Source organism: Capra hircus, chromosome 1, assembly GCF_001704415.2.
Source record: "Capra hircus breed San Clemente chromosome 1, ASM170441v1, whole genome shotgun sequence".
NCBI classification, from domain to species: domain Eukaryota; kingdom Metazoa; phylum Chordata; class Mammalia; order Artiodactyla; family Bovidae; genus Capra; species Capra hircus.
The window spans coordinates 786,545-805,958 of NC_030808.1; the positions used below are offsets into that span (position 1 = coordinate 786,545).

Below are 19,414 nucleotides of genomic sequence, written 5' to 3' on the forward strand. Positions count from 1 at the left end.
TCGGGCTTAAATACTTTCATATTTGCATTTAGATCTGGTTTCAGTTCAGTCACTCCGTCGTGTCCAACTCTTTGTGACCCCATGGACTGCAGCATGCCAGGCCTCCCTGTCCATCACCAACTCCCGGAGTTTATTCAAATTTATGTCCATCGAGTCGGTGATGCCATCCAACCATCTCATCCTCTGTCATCCCCTTCTCTTCCTGCCTTCAATCTTTCCCAGCATCAGGATGTTTTCAGACAAGTCAGTTCTTCGCATCAGGTGGCCAAAGTATTGGGGTTTCAGCTTCAACATCAGTCCTTCCAATGAACACTCAGGACTGATGTTTAGGATGGACTGGTTGGATCACCTTACAGCCCAAAGGACTCTCAAGAGTCTTCTCCAGCACCACAGTTCAAGTGGCCCACACAAATGTCTCGCTCTGAACTCTGAGCCACAAATCACACCTGCTCTGAATCTCCTATCACCACCATCCCCTCTCCCCCAACAATCCTTGTCACTGGTACCCAGACAAACACTACTAACTTTCAAGGCCCAGCTCAAATGGATGCTGCTGTGGCAAAGTGACTCTTTTCTGAGTTTCAACGCCTCCTAACAAAGACAGGCAGACAGACAACCCCCAGAACTTGCTGCCTGCTATTCTCCGGGTAGAGAGCAGAACTGTGTCGTTTCTTCTGTCCGGCACAGCCTGACACCTGGCACATCTTTGCTGGTCAGTGAATGAATGGATTCAGAAAATCTCCACAAGTAAAATGACATATATCCCCCCCCCCCCAGGAAATTTAAAAAAATACAAAAAAGCACAAAGAAGAAAGTAACAAGCATCTTCATTTTTACTACTGGGCATCAACCATTGTTAATGTCTTGGCATATTTGTTTCTGGTTTATTTCTTGTTTTGGTAAGAATAGTTCAACTCGCTCATTTAAAAAAATTGATAAAAATAAGGCATAAAAGCAAAATCTCAGCATCCAGATAGTTCCATCATTAACATTAATGAACAACATAATCCCAGAGATCTTTCTATGTACACACGCAGCAAATACACACAGCGTGCACACACACACACACACACACACACACACACACACAGGGTATTTTTGTCTAAATTAATTTTACTTGGAAAAAAACTGAAGCAAAGGCAGAAAAATTGTTGACATTTCAATTTCTTCCATAAGAAAGAATAACTCCCTAAAATATCCCTCCAAAGTTAAAAAAATTACAAAGACATTGGAAGTTGGAATACAATATTCACAGCACTAACTGTTCATCTCTGGTTACTGATCCACGCCTTCAAAGATGAGAGCTATAGGGCCTACTCTCATAGTTCCTTCCATCTTCCTCTTCTGCCCCTACCAGATTACTTTTTCTTTGTGTGTGTGTGTGTGTGTGCCCAGAGTTATGTAATAATCACATTTATTCCACAATTTCCAAAGATGTTTTATATTAATTCCACATTTAAATAAATACCCATCAACAGTCCTTTTCTTTTTTTTGGCGGTGCTGGGTCTTCATTATGGCACTTGGACTCTCTCTTGTGGCCAATAGTCCTTTATACCATGAGTTCTTGATGCCTGAGTTCTTTACTTTGACTTCTCTCTCTGTTTATTATTTGCTGGATTTTATTCTCCAGCAGTTTTTTTTTTTCCATAAGGGCTCATGGGTGCTGAATCTCCTTTGTTCTTTTGAAGAAGCCCCTTTCTGTTGACTTTCAACCTGAATGACATCTTCTAGCTAGATCACACACCCTCTTGGGAAAAAATTTCTTTCCCTAGAACTTTTCCCTTGGAACCATTGTCCTCTGGCATCTAGCACAGCCCTGGAGACATCTGAGAGCAACTTGATGTGATTTTTCTCTCCTTTACTTACTCTTTTTTCAATTCCTAAACAGTAATAATTCTTTTCCTTTGAATTTAAACTACTGAAGATACTAAGCATTCCTATATGAAAATTTCCTGGAAAATGTCATGCTCTTTTGGCCTACAGACCATTTTTCCTTCATTTCAATAAAATTTATCTCATTTTTGTTTGCATTTTCAGTCCCATTTGTTGGTTTCACTATGTCAGGAAACTCAAGTATCCTAATGCCTGACTGTGCTTTATCTGTCTTCCACACTGGATTCTTAATAAATGACTTCACCTTTGTCTCTGAGTTTTTGGGCTTAAGAGCCTTTCCTCTGTTAAAATGCTTTTACTTTCAGCAGGATCTATCCTATTCTTTCCTCTTATTTCTTCTGTAATTATGTTTCAGTGGTCTTCAGTGTATTCCCTTAAGTCTGCAATCTTCCTTTTCATCTCAATTAAAATTTTTCTTACCTTTGAGTTTCTTTTATTGAATTCATATTTTTAAATCAATTTTTGAGAGATCTAAAGCTATTGTGGTGGTTCAGATGGTAAAGAATTTGTCTGCAAAGCAGGAGACCTGGGTTTGATCCCTGCATTGGGAAGATTCCCTCAGAGTAGGACATGGCAACCCACTCCAGTATTCTTGCCTGGAGAATCCCATGGACAGAGGAGCCTGGCGGGCTTTAGTCCATGGGGTTGCAGAAGAGTCAGACACAACTAAACAACTAAACAACAACAACAACAACAACAAAAAGCTATTGTCAAGAATGGCCTTCTGTCCCAAGAGTAATATTTTCTTCTTAGTAAGATTCCTGCAACCTGTCACTGGTGGCTCAGGTGGTAAAGAATCTGCCTGCAGTGCATGAGACCGAGCTTTGATCCCTGGGTCAGGAAGATCCCCTGGAGAAGGGAATGGCTACCCGCTCCAGTATTCTTGCCTGGAAAATTCCATGGACAGAGGAGCCTATTGGGCTAGAGTCCATGGAGTCACAAAGAGTTGGACACAACTGAGTGACTAATCCTGCAAACTATCATATTCTTTCCTTTCTTTTTTCCACGCCATTTCTGCTCACCTCGTTCATACTTCGATTCGTCTCCTGCAAGTGTGATACCGTGGAGTGAAATCCTGACCTCCTTTCAAAAATTATGCCTGATTCCAGTTTGTTCTCTAACCCAAAGCATAGGTGCTGGGAGGCGGGCATGCCTATCAAGGAAGTGTAGTCTGGGCTCTCCTTCCTCCTGGAACACCCAGTTAACTGTCCTGCAGGCAGGGTCAAGGAGGGGTGGGTCAACCGTGGGACCTCTGTGGGGTCCCCTGACTCTGGTGCTGGCTTCTCCTCTCCTGCACTGCCCACCCCTAGAATATTTCCCTCCCACCCCTGAGCAGAAAGCACCTACTGTTTCGTCCGAAAAGGAGACAGCTAAGTCATGCTAAAACTCATGGTTTCATTCTTTCTTATTTATTAGGGAGCACTTTTAGGATTTTTGTGGATTCCCTACCATTTTTTTCTGGTGGTCAGATACACTCAAATTTTAAATATATTTTTAAAAACCTCAGAATTAAAACAACAGTGTTTCAGAAAAACAGGGTTTAAGAATAACTCTCCCATGTACCAGTTTGTTAAACCCTGGCTCGTGGGGATACTGAATGAATTCATTTTCCGGCTGGTTCTTGAAAAGATTCTTAGTGGTTCTGAACTACTCCCTACCCAACATCCATCCATGTCTCTCTCCCCGTCTCTCTTTCCCTCTTTCATATTCTCCTCACTCCACTTCTTACCACCCTTACTTTGGCCAACTGCTCTCCCAGCAAACTGTTTTCATTTATTCTTCCTGAACTGCACACCACCAATTTCATTCTTTGAAAAGTCCTCAGGGAAAAGTATCATCAAGCTCTGCCAAGAGACCCTATCTCACAAAGTATAAAACGCACATTTCCTTCTGATATCTGAACATCTGTGAAATCGGGGTGCTCTGTATGGTGGCATGACATACCATAATTGACAGTGGTTTTTCCTACCCAGTGACATAAAAGTTTTTAAAGTACACCTTATATCCATCATTGTGTCTTACTTTTGGTAAAATATGATTGACCATCAAAGAATACACATGCTTCAGACTACAATAGTTTGAAGATTTCTAAATGTCACAGGAAGTCCAACATGCTTTGTGTATGCAAGTGGAGGAGGATGGAAAATACATTTTAATAAAAGTTTCACTTTCAAGAGAGTACATCCAGGTAATGATTTTTCGTCTATTTTTTTTTTTTAAGAGAAATTACCAGGTGTCAAATTTCAGGAAACAAATCTCAGGCAGAATGTCTTTAAGTTTGAAATAAATATATGAGAAACATTAGAAGAAACACAGGTAAGGATAAAAGAGTCACACAGATTTTTGATGATCCAGCGTTGAAAAGGAACTCATGAACTAGAGAACTGAGAAGTTCACTTTCTGCCACAAAGGGGTCAAATCTTATCATCTAAGGGCACACTGATAGATGTTTTCTTTACAGCAAATTTTGCTACGGTCTTGCTTTCACCCCGTCTTCTCCAAGTCAGGACAGCAAGAGGTGGGTACTTTGAAACCTGGCCAAGACGTGGGGCAGGTGGCAGCCCAGCTGGTCTCGGGGTCAGTTTCCTCGAGACCAGGAGCGGGTAGGGGTGCTGGGACTCCAGGACTCTGGCAGCACCTGCCTCCGCAACGCCTACCTCGTTCCACTCAGTTTCTAAGACTTTTATTACGTGTGCCAAACAAAAGCAAGGAGATCAAACAAATATTAAAAGAGAAAGAGACACAAAGAGAGACGGGATAGCTAGAGTTCCTCAAAGCCATCGTTCGCCACGTTAAGCGGGCTGAAGGATCCAACTCGTAACAGGGTTTAGCTGGTTCCATCGGTCAGAGTCGAAACGTGAAGCGTCGACTCGCACCCGGTTCCTCACTCCCTCCCGAACCCGGACGCGGGTCCACTCCTGTCTCCGCGACGCTGTCCCATCGCCCTGGCCCCACTCCAGCTTCCAAGCGATGGGTCTGTCAGGACGTAGGACCATCCAGCTTCGGTGGTCCCTCCGTACCCCTCTCCGGCGCGGAGACAAACTAGGCCTAACCTTGTGTTCTGCTGGAGGGCGGACGGGAGACCCCGAACCGGAGACCGAGCCGGTAACCCAGTTTTGCAGGGCGCTGTGGACCCTAAGGAATTTGACTCTCCCTCGAAGCGGCCAGGGCCCTTGGCGGGATCAGGTGCGGGGCGGGGGTCTGCAGGGCTGAAGGTACAAACAAGGGGTCCCTGGGAGGTGCGCGGGGGGCGACGAACGGAGGACGCCCGGACAGGGCCGAGGGCAGTGCGGCCGCAGGGGACAGTCAGTGGATGCCCCCCAGGGACCCTCCAGGGCTGCGGGGAGCTTGGAGAGGGGACGCCCCTGGGCAGGGGTGCGGCGGCGCGCGCGGAAAAACCCTGCGATCCGGGGCGCAAGCGGGAGGAGGAGTCCAGGGCAGAGACAGGCTCGTGGAGAGGGATTCCGGGAAACGGCGGCGCAGAGACGGCGTCGCCCGGTGCGCTCCCCACCCTCCCCCGCCCCGTGATCCCCGCCCCCCCCCCGCCGGCCCGCGTTACCTTGGCAGTGTGGCCTCGCCGCTGCCCTCGGGGTGCCAGCCTCGAGCCCACCCGCTCCAGCCGGACTCCGCCGACGCTCCTCACCCCGGCTCGGCGCTCGCGACCCCGATGCGAGCTGCTGTTGGCTCTTTCCGCAGGGACCTCCGGCGCCGGGCAAAGGCTAGCAGAAGGGGAGTAGTGGTGGCCCGCAGCCTCCGCTCCCGGGGCGCCCCGGATGGATCTCGGGGTCTCCGCCCAGAGAGGTGGAGCAAGTCTCCGGCGCTGGTGCGCGCGCCCGGCTGCTTTCGGATAGCGCGCGGGCGGGGCCGCCAGAGCTTATACTTTACCGCGTGTACACCCTGGGGCCAGAATGATCTCTGTTCCTTTCCAAGGCAAACCGTTCAACATCACAGTAATCCAAGTCTATGCCCCGACCAGTAAATGCTGAAAAGCTGAAGTTCAACGGTCCTATGAAGCCCTGCGAGATCTTCTAGAGCTGCTGCTGCTGCTAAGTCGCTTCAGTCGTGTCCGACTCTGTGCGACCCCAGAGACGGCAGCCCACCAGACTCCCCCGTCCCTGAGATTCTCCAGGCAAGAACACTGGAGTGGGTTGCCATTTTCTTCTCCAATGCATGAAAATGAAAAGTGAAAGTGAAGTCGCTCAGTCGTGTCCGACTCTTCGCGACCCCATGAACTGCAGCCCACCAGGCTCCTCCATCCAAGGGATTTTCCAGGCAAGAGTACTGGAGTGGGGTGCCACTGCCTCCTCCGCTTCTAGAGCTAACACCCCAAAAAGATGTCCTTTTCATCACAGGGGACTGGAATGCAAAAGTAGGAAGTCAAGAGATACCTGGAGTAACAGGCATTTTTGGCCTTGCAGCTCAAAATGAAGCAGGGCAAAGGCTAACAGCTTTTCCAAGAGAACACACTGGTCATAGCAAACACCCTCTTCCAACAGCACAAGAGAAGACGCTATGCATGGAAATCACCAGATGGTCAATACCAAAATCAGATTGATTATATTCTTCACAACCAAAGATGGAAAAGCTCTATATAGTCAGCAAAAACAAGACCAGGAGCTGACATTGGCTCACATCATGAACTCTTTATTGTCAAATTCAGACTTACATTGAAGAAATTAAGGAAAATCACTGGACCATTCAGCTTTGACCTAAATCAAATCCCTTACAGTGGAAATGGCAAAGATTCGATCTGATAGACAGAGTGCCTGAAGAACTATGGATGGAGGTTCATGATATTGTACAGGAGGCAGGGATCAAGACCATCCCCAAGAAAAAGAAATGCAAAAAAGCAAAACGGCTGTCTGAGGAGGCCTTACAAATAGCTGAGAAAAGAAGAGTAGCTGAAGGCAAAGGAGAGAAGGAAAGATATACCCATTTGAATGCAGAGTTCCAAAGAAGAGCAAGGAGAGAGAAGAAAGCCTTCTTCGGTGATCAATGCAAAGAAACAGAGGAAAACAATAGAATGGGAAAGACTAGGGATCTCTTCAAGAAAATTAGAGATACCAAGGGAAAGTTCATGCAAAGATGGGCACAATAAAGGACAGAAATGGTATGGACCTAACAGAATCAGAAGGTATTAAGAAGAGGTGGCAAGAATACACAGAAGAACTATACAAAAAAGATCTTCATGACCAAGATAACCACAATGGTGTGATCACTCACCTAGAGCCAGACATCCTGGAATGTAAAGTCAAGCGGGCCTCAGGAAGCATCACTACGAACAAAGCTAGTGGAGGTGATGGAATTCCAGTTGAACTATTTCACATCCTGAAAGATGATGCTGTGAAAGTGCTGCACTCAATATGCCAGCAAATTTGGAAAAGTCAGCAGTGGCCACAGGACTGGAAAAGGTCAGTTTTCATTCCAATACCAAAGAAAGACAATGCCAAAGAATGTTCAAACTACCTCTCAATTGCCCTCATCTTACACGCTAGCAAGTTAATGCTAAAATTCTCCAAGCCAGGTTTCAACAGTTTGTGAACTTCCTGAACTGAACTGAACCTTCTGGGATGGCTCAGCCATAAAGAATCCGCCAGCAATGCAGGAACCATGGGAGACCTTCGATCCCTGCGTCTGAAAGATCTCCTGGAAGAGGAAATGGCAACGCACTCCAGTATTCTCACCTGGAGAATCCAGCAGACAGAAGGGCCTATCAGGCTATGGTCCAGTAGGTCGCAGAGTCCAACACGGCTGAAGCGATTTAGCATGCAGGCACACTTTACTAAGACCACACCTTCTGCCCCCACCCATGTGAGCTCTATAGGGAAAGTTCAGTTCAGTCACTCAGTCGTGTCCAACTCTTTGAGACCCCATGGACTACAGCAGGCCAGGCTTCCCTGTCCATCACCAACTCCTGGACCTTGCTCAAACTCATGTCCATCAAGTCAGTGATGCCATCCAACCATCTCATCCTCTGTCGTCCCCTTCTCCTCCAGCCTTCAATCTTTCCCAGCATCAGGGTCTTTTCCAATGAGTCAGTTCTTTGCATCAGGTTAGTCGAAGTATTGGAGCTTCAGCTTCAGCATCAGTCCTTCCAATGAATATTCCCTTTAGGATTGACTGGTTTGATTTCCTTGCAATCCAAGGGACTCTCAAGAGTCTTCTCCAACACCACAGTTTAAAAGCATCAATTCTTCACTGCTCAGCTTTCTTTATAGTCCAGCTCTCACATCCATACATGACTACTGGAAAACCATAGCTTTGACTAGATGGACCTTTGTTGGCAAAGTAATGTCTCTGCTTTTTAATATGCTGTCTAGGTTGGTTATAGCTTTTCTTCCAAGGAGCAAGTGTCTTTTAATTTCATGGCTGTAGTCACCATCTTCAGTGATTTGGGAGCCCCCCAAAAAAAAGAGATGAAGGATTTTGGTGGTTGCATCTTCAGGGGCTAGGACAGTGCCTGGCACTTAGGACAATGCACTCAATCTAATCTATTCAATAAAAATGTGTTGAATGAGTGACTAAAAGAGTGAATAGCGAGTGAAAGAGGGAATGAGTTCTCTCCTGCACTCACCCCTACAAAGTTCTACAAAACTGCTCAGATCATAATTTCCCAACCAGTAAAACAGGGATAAAAATGCCACTGAGTTGTAAAGGCTTGGTGTAGTTCCAGGCTCAAGCAGTCCTGTGTACACGTTGTGAATATTGGCTCCCCATTCTCTGTGGGTCTTGCCCCTTGACTTCCGGTTGCCTATTGAACTGTGGTGCTAGAGAAGACTCTTGAGAGTCCCTTGGACTGCAAGGAGGTTAAACCAGTCAATCCTAAAGGGAATCAACCCTGAATATTCATTGGAAGGACTGATGCTGAAGGTGAAGCTCCAATCCTTTGGCCACTTGATGCAAAGAACTGACTCACTGGGAAAGACCCTGATGCTGGCAAAGATTGAGGACGGAAAGAGAAGGGGGCAACAGAGGATAAGATGGTTGAATGGCATCACTGACTCAACGGACATGAGTTTGAGCAAACTCAGAGAGGTAGTGAAGGACTGGGAAGACTGGTGTGCTGCAGACTAAGGTGTTGCAAAGAGTCAGACAAGACTTAGTGACCGAACACCCACTGATCAATGTGTTTGGGGGCAGGTAGAGAGGCAAGGCGGAGAAGGCAATGACACCCCACTCCAGTGCTCTTGCCTGGAGAATCCCATGGGTGGAGGAGCCTGGTTGGCTACAGTCCGTGGGGTCGCTAGGGGTTGGACACGGCTGAGCCACTTCACTTTCACTTTTCACTTTCATGCATTGGAGAAGAAAATGGCAACCCACTCCAGTGTTCTTGCCTGGAGAATCCCAGGGATGGGGGAGCCTGGTGGGCTGCCATCTCTGGGGTCGCACAGAGTCGGACACGACTGACGCGACTCAGCAGCAGCAGCAGCAGATAGGCAAGGCAGTCCCTCATTATTTTGTTTATCTATTATTTATATCCTGTCTGAAATGTAAATGTTAAAATCCTTTTGAAAGAGAAGGAAAAAATATACTTACTATATTGGTTATTCTAATTGAGCATTCACTTTCACTCTCAGCTTTCTAACAAGGGTGTTTCATACTTTTTATAGATAATAAAAAGGAAAATTTTCATCTATCAAATTAACTAACATTTGCTAATGCCTCTCCATATGAAATGCACAGAGATGATCATAAGAGGTTGTCAAAGTCTGACTCAGAGAATCAGTGGACAAGGAACAGAAGCCTCAGGGGACAGGAAAGCAAACCATACTTGACCCATAGCTTGAGAGTCAGAAGCTCCTGGAGACCCAGGTTTAGTGGAGTCTTTCCGCTTTCTTGAGCCTTTTTCACAGGTGTCCCACCAGGCTCTCATGGCGAACAATAAGAAAGCTTCCTTCCTATTTGGTCAGAGGGAGGAGACATGGGTTTGATCCCTGGGTTGGGAAGGTTCCTCTGGAGTAGGACATGGCAACCCACTTCAGTATGCTTTCCTGGAGAATCCCATGGACAGAGGAACTTGGTGGACTACAGTCCAGGGAGTTGAAAAAGAGTTGGACACAATTGAGTGACTATACAACAGCAACAACACCACCAGTGTGACCCAGCTCAAAGACAGCTAGACAACTCAGCCCCCTCAAACCTTTCCGACATTAGGGGAGAAAAAAATCCTAGCAGGGCAGAGGCTAAGGAGTTCCTCTGAAGGTCACAGTCCAGAGGTTCAGGCTCATTAAAAAGAGAGACAGGCTCTGAAATTTAACTCTGAGATTACTGAATGTTTCCCCTCCACAAAACCTTTCACCACACCCATAGGACTCCAGTGGATTACAACTCTATTTAAGAAGGAGCTTCTAGGGAAACCCAGAGACAACAGGGAAGACAAAACATGAGGACATGGGATGAAATGAAAGCATCAGACACCTACAGGTACAGCAAACATTAAACGCAGACTGACTCTTAGCCAGATAAACATGGTGCTTCACAGTGAATGATTATTTATCTCAGCTCCTGTTATCTGACACATCATGTCCAGCTTTCTACAAAAAGTGTGAGCCATGCCAAAAGCAGGAAAAACACAATCTGAAGGGACAAAGCAGGCTTGAGAACCAGACCAAGGTATGATAGAGAATTTGGAGTTCTTAGCCTAGGTGCGTACATGATATCACACCTTCACCAAAACCCATAGAGCTGTATAAGACACATAGAGAGTTCTAATGTGACTATTATAACATGTGGCTAATACTGATGTATCAATATTGGTTCATCCATTTTCACAAATGTACCAAGCTAGCGCAAGATGTTAAAGATGGGGCAACTGTGTGGAGGGGAAGGGGACTGTGGGGCATCTCTGTCCTATATGATCTGAGGACCAATGTTTTCTCCCATTTTTCTTTAAAGAGACAGCCTTCCCTGGGTTTGTGTGTTGTTTTTTTTTTGTAATTTCTGTTAACATGTGCATGCCCAATCGCTCAGTCATGTCTGACTCTTTGCGACCCCATGGAGCCTGGCTTCTCTGTCCCTGGGATTATCCAGGTTAGAATGCTGGGGTGGCTTGCCGTTTCGTCCCCAAGGGGATCTCCCTAACCCAGGGATTGAACCCGAGTCTCCTGTGTCTCCTCCACTGGCAGGCAGATTCTGTACATCTGAGACACCTGGGAATCCCTGCTATATGCTCTATATTCCCATAAAGCCTGCTATATGTTTAAAAATATACATTCGTTCGTTTATTCAGGACTATTCACTGATGCCAAGCCCGGTTGTGAGTTTTGGAGGCAGCACAGAGCATTCAGTCCCCTACATATGAATCTTCAAGCTGTGAACTTTCAAAGACTCAAACGTGTGTTCACACATCCAGTCATATGTCTGGTGTATGTTGCTGCATGATTGTGCTTTTGTGTGCTTTACTGTGCAGTGCTGTGCAGAGTCTAGTAATACACTATGGTTATGTCAAGCCCAGGATGTCTGGAAGCAATGGGGAAAGCAGTGGGGATGTAGCCGGTACTTCAGTAATTTTCAAGGTACTGTCAGTTCAGTTCAGTTGCTCAGTCATGTCCAACTCTTTGGAGTTGCTGGAACCCCATGGACTGCAGCACGCCAGGCCTCCCTGTCCATCACCAACTCCTGGAGCCTACTCAAACTCGTGTCCATCGAGTCGGTGATGCCATCCAACCATCTCATCCTCTGTCATCCCTTTCTTCTCCTGCCTTCAATCTTTCCCAACATCTGGGTCTTTTCCAATGAGTCAGCTCTTCGCATGAGGTGGCCAAAGGATTGGAGTTTCTGCTTCAGCATCAGTCCTTCCAATGAATATTCAGGACTAATCTCCCTTAGGATGGACTGGTTGGATCTCCCTGCAGTCCAAGGGACTCTCAAGAGTCTTCTCCAACACCACAGTTCAAAAGCATTAATTCTTCAGTGCTCAGCCTTCTTTAGTCCAAGTCTCACATCCATACAGGACCACTGGAAAAACCATAGTTTTGACTAGATGGACCTTTGTTGGCAAAGTAATGTACTGTAAGACTAAAAACATTTTCTTTGTTTTTCTGTGTGTGTATTTTTTGTTTTTTATGTACCTAGGGGTCGCAAAGAGTCGGGCACGACTGAGCGACTGAACTGAACTGAACTGAACTGACGCTAACTTTGCTGCGCTTACCCAAGCAAACTGGACTTACAAATGAACAGGATTCATCCATATGTAGGGGACTTAATGTATATGACACAGGCCGAGTTCCTGCTGTTCTCTGGGCTTATGTTCCAGTGGGTGGGGGAGTTGGGGTGGTGGTGGTACAAACTCTGCAGTTTTAGATCTACAGTAAGTCTCCTTCAAGCTGCGGACTTTCAAAGATGTGAATGTGCACCGCCACCTCCAGTCACACGCTAGTTCGTGTGTCTGGTGTGCGCCGTCACGTGCGTGCACCTTCTACAAGCGATTGCGTGTCTGTGTGATCTACTGCACAGTGCTGTACAGAGCGGGTGTCCCTGGTGGCTGAGTGGTAAAGAATCCTCCTGCCACTGCAGGAGACACAGTTTGGATCCCTCGTCTGGGAAGACCCCCTGGAGAAGGTGATGGCAATCCACCTCATTATTCTTGCAGGGAAAACCCCATGGACGGAGGAGCCTGGCAGGTGGTAGTGCATGGCGTTGCAGTCAGATCCGACTTATGACTGAACAAGAACAGCAACTGTTTAGAGCACAGTAGTGCAGAGTCTTAATGTCAAGGCCAGGATGTCCAGAAGCAAGTGTAAAAGCAGTGACGATGTAGCAGATACTACTGTACTTTTCAGAGTACCATACTGTAAGATTAAAATTTTTTCTTTTTTTTGTGTGTGTGTGATTTTTCAATGTATTATTTATGTGAAAAGCAGCACAAACCTATCAGTACAGTACCTTAAAGCCGATGGTGTTAGTTGGGTACCTAGACTAACTTTGTTGGACTTATGAACAAATCGGACTTAGGAACACACTCTTCAGAATGGAACCTCTTATTTCCCCTCCCTCCAGTTTCCTCTAGTAACATCTTGTAACAATGTGGTACATGTGTTATAATTGGGCTTCCCTGGTGGCTCAGATGGTAAAGTATCTGCCTGCAATGTGGGAGACCCTGGTTCGATCCCTGGGCTGGGAATATACCCTGGAGAAGGAAATGGCACCCCACTCCAGTACCCTTGCCTGGAAAATCCCATGGACCGAGGAGCCTGGTAGGCTACAGTCCATGGGGTTGCAAAGAGTCAGTCACGACTATGTTGTAATTGGTGAGCCTGTTATACTCTGGTTGATACATTGTTATCAGCTAAAGCCCCTAGTTTATATTAGGACTCACTGTTCATGCTGTTCATTTTTTTCCTGCTGTGCATTCTATAGAGTTGTAACAAAGGTGTGCTATGTATTCACCATTACAGTGTCACACAGAGCAGTTTCTAAAAGTGACCCGTGTTCCATTTGTTCATCATTTTCTCCTCCATAGTCCCCGGCAACTGCTGGTCTTTTTACTGTCTCCAAAGTTTTGCTTTTTCTAGTATCACTTACAATTGGGATCACATAGTTCATAGCATTTTCAGACTGGCTTCTTTTACTTAGCAATATTCATTTAAGGTTTCTCCACATCTTATTGTGACTTGATAGTACCTTTTTTAGTGCTGAGTAATATTCCACAGTTTATACCACAATTTGTTTATCCATTCACCTCTTCAAAGACATGTTGATTGCTTCCAGATTTTGGTAATTATGAACACAGCTGCTATCCACATCCATGTTTGGTGGATGTTAGGTTTTGGTGTGAAGATTTCCAACTCATGGGTAAATGTCAAAGACTGCCATTGCTGGATCCTATTTTAAGAGTTATGTTTAGTTTTGTAAGGAACTACCAAACGGTCTTCCAAGGTGGCCATACCATTTTGCACTCCCATCAGCAATGAACGAGAGTTTTCACTTCTGCACATCCGCACATCTTCACCAGCATTTGCTGCTGTCAGTGTTTCTCATGTTAGCCATTCTAGTAGGTGTGTGGTGGTGTCTCATGGTTGTTTTAAGGGATGGGTATTTTTAAGATGGGGTTTCCCCTGTGGCTCAGCTGGTAAAGAATCTGCCTGCAATGCAGGAAACCTGGTTTGATCCCTGGGTTGGGAAGATCCCCTGGAGAAGGGAAAGGCTACCCACTCCAGTATTCTGGCCTGGAGAATTTCGTGGACTGTATAGTCCATGGGGTCACAAAGAGTTGGACACAACTGAGGAACTTTCACTTGAGTTCACTTCATTTTTAAGACGGGAGAATACTATGTGTATTCACAGTCTATTGAAAATGGTCCCATAGAGAGTGGTAAATCAATCGTGGGGAAGAGATAAAGAGTGAAATTGTTGAGATAGGAGGAACACTGGGGGTGGCGGAGGGCTGTCTTAGGTGGAAGGGACCCTTTGTCTTTTGTAACAGGAGAAAGGAAGGCAGAGTGGGTGGACTTGGTGGCAAAGATAACAGAGTGTCTGGCAACTTCTGCTTTTTGTACGAAGTATGTGGCAAAGTCATTTGCTGAAAACAAGATGTGTGAACAGGGTCATGAAGGTGGTTTGTAAACAGAATTTCTGAACATGAAATACTCTTAATGTGTCAAAGGCTTCCGGACAGGAGGGGATCTGTGAAGGAATTCCTCTGGGCTGAGAAGAATACTGACATGGGTTTGATCCCTCCCTTCATAAAACCCCACAGCCTTACACCTCTCTGCTCTCCTCGGCATGGGGAGGAGTTCAGTGGAAAGAATGGGAAATCAGAGAGTTAGAGAACGGGATTCTGGTTTCAACCTCGGTCAAGTTGACTCGTAAGGTCAAATGCTGAGTTCTAGCTTCTGCTCGGTGACTCCAGACCGAGAGTCTAGATGCTGCACCCACAGTGCACTGCGAGTTCGCCCTCAGAGCTGCACGTGTGAGCGTGCTGGGGGTCAGTTCCTCCCCTGGGCCTCAGGCCCAGAAACCCCAAGCCTGGGTAGTTTGACCACATTTAGCCTCTCCATGCAGCTGCCCACCTTCACCCAGACACATGGGGGAAGTAGGGTAGCGATGGGCTTGCTTCTTTCAACTCAGCTGCAGGTTGCCTCTGCTAATCGTTCAGAGCACTGCAGCCTGACACCTTGGGGCCCTGTGTGACCCATGCAGAGTGGGAGGCCTCCGTCACCCAACCTCAGCTAGGGGACTAGACGATAAGCACATGACCCTCTTTCCCCACGTCTGGTTCTCAGAATGAATCATTTCCTTCCTCCTTCACCCTCTTTTTAAGCCAGCACTACCCTCTTGGGCTTGGCTCTGCCCACATGCACACCCTTACACACCTGCATAGGGTAGTATACCAGGGTCCTGTGGACACTGCAGTTGAGTAGGGTTGAGATCATCCCCCAAGCTTTCTTGGGAAATGGGAGCCACCAAGGCTGGAAAGGAAAGAAAAAAGAAAGTGGGGAATTTGAGACAACTCGCTCATCTAGAACATGCTGATAGACCACGTGATTCCTAAAGTCTCCTGAGACTTTGTATTGAGGTAATGAATTAATTTTGCATATGCATTACTAACTGTATCATTTAGTGAATTACTACATAAATGAAATGTAGATTGATTTTTTTTCTAAAGCCTAAACCTAATGTACCCTGACTCTCCCAATGGCTCCTGACCATGTGTTGGGAGAACTCTGTGCACAGAAAGCTGACGGATATCCAGGAGACCCTGCCTTTCTAGGGGAGAAGCCCAGAAAGACAGGGCGCTCATATGAGGCTGGCACACCAAGGTGCCTGGACTCAATCCTAGGTCCTGGGGAGAATGCCGTCAGTGTTCACAGAGGGAAGCTATAAGAAACTCCAAGACAGGGACTTCTTTCCTGGTGGTCCAGTGGCTAAGACTCTGCTCCCAAAGCAGGGGGCCCAAGTTGGATCCCTAGCCAAGGAGCTAGATCCCATGGGCTGCAACCCTCTTGATGGGCTTAATGCCCTCTTAAGAAGAGGAAGGGGCTTCCTGGGTGTCTCAGTGGTAAAGGATTTGCCTGCCAATGCAGGAGACGTGGGTTTGATCCCTGGTTGGGAAGATCCCCTGGAGAAGGAAATGGCAACCCACTTCAGTATTCTTGCCTGCGGGATCCCATGGACAAAGGAGCCTGCAGGCAGACATGCGGTTGCAAAAAAACCGGGCCTGACATAGCGACTAAACAACAGCAAGAAGAGGAAGAGACTTTGCCCAGCAACTGTACTCATCAGAGCCTGGATTGCAGGCTGCCAGCTTCCAGAGCCATGAGAAATGAAGACGTGCTGCTTAAACCACTCCATCTACAGCATACTGTCATACCAGCCTGAGCAGACTTAGACATACAGTCTTAACATAATTGAATTTCCCAGAAATGCAACGGCTGTGTAAATTGAGTGAAGCTTGTGCTTTGTTTTGTTCAGAACTTTACCATGAGTTCTTCTCCACTCTGGAAACACACACCAGTAACACCACTCGTGATGTCTGAGTCAGTGAGAGATCACACCTGTTTCAACTTGTATGACAGCTGTGGCCTTTGTGGTGAGTCCAGAGCAGGGAATTAGCACAATCCAGTTTACAGACTAACAAATTCTCTCCTTGCTGTGTCTAGGACAGATCTGAAGAAGGAGAGATTGGATGCAGACTGCAGTGCAGAGGTTCTTGCTGGGCCAGGATTTTGGCAGTAGGGATGGATTAGAAATATTTAGGAAGAAGAATAAATAGAACTGGGTGCTAGATTGACTGTGTGGAGTGAAATTTGCATTAGAAGACAAGGCAAACCCCCAGCATCCTAGATTAGACATCTCTTGGATGGTGGTACCATTTTCTTTTCCTTTTTAAACATGGTTTATTGGAGTACAGTTGATTTATAGTGTTGTATTAGTTTCAGGTATAGAGCAAAGGGAATCAGTTAAACATATACATATATTCCCTCTTTTTCACGTATTTTCCCATAGAGGTCATTGTGGAATATTGAGTAGAATTCCTTGTGTTAAGTCGTATCTGACTCTTTGTGACCCCATGGACTGTAGCCTGTCAGACTCCTCTGTCCGTGGGGATTCTCCAGAAAAGAATACTGGAGTGGGTAGCCTTCCCCTCCTCCAGGGAACCTTCCCAACCCAGGGATGGAACCCATGTCTCCCGCATTGCAGGCAGATTCTTTACCATCTGAGTCCCCAGGGAAGCCCTTGGGCTCTACAGTGTATTCTCATTAGCTATCTATTCTATATAGAGTAGTGTGTGTATGTCAGTCTCCAACTCCCAATCCATCCCTCCCCTCCCTCACCACCCCTGGTAACCATAGGTTTGTTTTCTGCACCTGTGATATTGTTTCTGTTTTGTAAGTAAATTCATTGGTGCCATTTTTCAGATTCTACATGTATGCAGTATCACATGACATTCATCTTTCTCTGACTTACTTCACTCGGTATGACAATCGCTAGATCCATCCATGTTGGTGCAAATGGCATTGTTTTGTTCTTTTTTGTGGTTGAGTAGTATTCCATTGTGGGAGAAGGCGATGGCACCCCACTCCAGTACTCCTGCCTGGAAAATCCCATGGACGGAGGAGCCTGGTAGGCTGCAGTCCATGAGGTCGCTAAGAGTCCACATGACTGAGCAGCTTCACTTTCACTTTTCCTTTCATGCATTGGAGAAGGAAATGGCACCTCACTCCAGTGTTCTTGCCTGGGGAATCTCAGGGACGGGGGAGCCTGGTGGGCTACTGTCTCTGGGGTCGCACAGAGTTGGACACTGCCGGGAGCCAGCATAAGGAGTCCCGCCCATGGCAAAGGTCATGAGGTTAAGGGGTCTGACAGGCGAAGGCGAGCCGGGCCTTAAGGGAGCCTCGCTGGATTTTCTCGAGCATCTACCCCCAAAACCAGAGTCTGCCTGCCTTACTGCATTGCGCTTTTCGCCTACTTTTCTGACAGTAACAGGGGGCTGTCCACCCCCCCTCCACCTTTTTCTGGAAAAAGTTAATTTAGAGCTTTTAGATAATAAGTCTCCTGGACCTAATAAGAGTGTTTCAATCCAAAAACCCCTCTGATGGCTTTCTAGCCTTCCTATAGGACTCTTACAGCTGGCCATGTGATTATTTGTGGCCTCCCGACAGCCAGAGGCACAGAAAGCTCAAAACATCCTAGGAATGTAGGGGCTTCCGAGGAGTCAAAATTATTAGAATAGGATTGATTAAGGGTTTCAATTTGTTGAGCCAATACTTGCTGTCAAATTTTCATATCTTTTATTTGTTGATATAGTTGGTATATAAAAAACAAGTAGCAACATAGATCTTTGAGTTAAGTATCTTCTTTGTTATAACCCACTGCACCTTTGTTCTATAGGGATGTAACTTTAGTGCTTTAAGGGTGATGCAGATTAAAGAAAAACATTTCAGGGGAAATGAGATTAACATTCACTAAGGAAGAGAGCCATAAAGTGTTAACAGGCCTCTTGGCCAGAAGATAATGTAAATCACCTGAGACCTTTTGTATACAAAAAGATATACAGAAAGGGTCAGGGCTGCTGCCCCTGCATGACTCTGTATCTTCCATTATGTAAAGCTTAGGGTATATAAACACCTTTAAAAAATAAAGTTATGGGGTTTTTGCACAAGCTTGGCCTCCTTGTGTCAACTCTCTCTCTTTCTCCCTCTCCCTCCCTCTCTTTTTCAGGCTGATCCCTTGGAATGTGGAGGCTCACCGAATCTACTTATTTGCCCTGGCTTCTAAGACCCATGAGAGAGGGAGCCCGAGGTGGGGCACCCTCCGCTATTCAAGCAGGCACCGGTGGCCTAACTTAGATGGTGCAAGTTCCTTGTCTTGGAACGTTATTGGTTTTCCACGTAAACCAAGTTAGTCAGCCTCTTTTCTCTCTACTACATTATTCTTTCCTAATCTCTCTTTATATTTCTAAATAAATAAGTTTTCCTCACTGACTCCATCTCCCCTTCGGATTCCCTGGATCCACCAGGGCTGGACCCTGGCAGGACATGACTGAACTGACTTAGCAGCAGCAGCAGCAACAGTATTCCATCGTATGTGTGTACCACACCCTCTTCATCTGTCCCTCTGTCAGTGGACATTTAGGTTGTTTCCATGTTCTGGTTACTGTCACTAGTGCTTCAGTGGACATTGGAGTGCATATATCTTTTCAAATTATGGTTCTATCTGGATATGTGCCCATGAATGGGGTTGCAGCATCATATGATAACTCCATGATAACTCATAAGGAACTTCCAGTAGTGTTCTCCATAGCCACTCTACCAATTTACATTCGGTGGTACCATTTTCTTTAAGATGGTATGTGTGATGGTTAAGGTACCCAGGCTATGGTAGGTGATAAATAAATGTTCACATAGTGAGATATACGGAAGTCATTCTGACTTATTTATGAGTTAACTTAAATTTTATGCTGACTAAAACAATCTGTTAGTGGCATATCCAACATACATTGTACATATGCTTTAATTATTAGAGAAAAGGGTGTCAGAAAGAAAAAAAATAAAGAACCTCCATGTTAAGAATAAAGAT

At 46.1% G+C, this 19,414-nt stretch overlaps 1 protein-coding gene across 2 annotated transcripts in view; it reads right to left on the minus strand.

Annotated features, from left to right (window-relative positions):
* The window catches only part of IFNAR2 (interferon alpha and beta receptor subunit 2), a 35,574-nt gene extending 29,756 nt beyond the window's left edge, over positions 1-5,818 (minus strand). The window contains exon 1 of one of the 2 annotated variants that reach the window (XM_018046609.1): positions 5,454-5,812. The gene's annotated coding sequence lies outside the window, so the exon portion shown is untranslated. Of the gene's footprint in view, positions 1-5,453 lie in introns of both variants that reach the window. The other variant, XM_018046645.1, reaches the window with a different exon arrangement.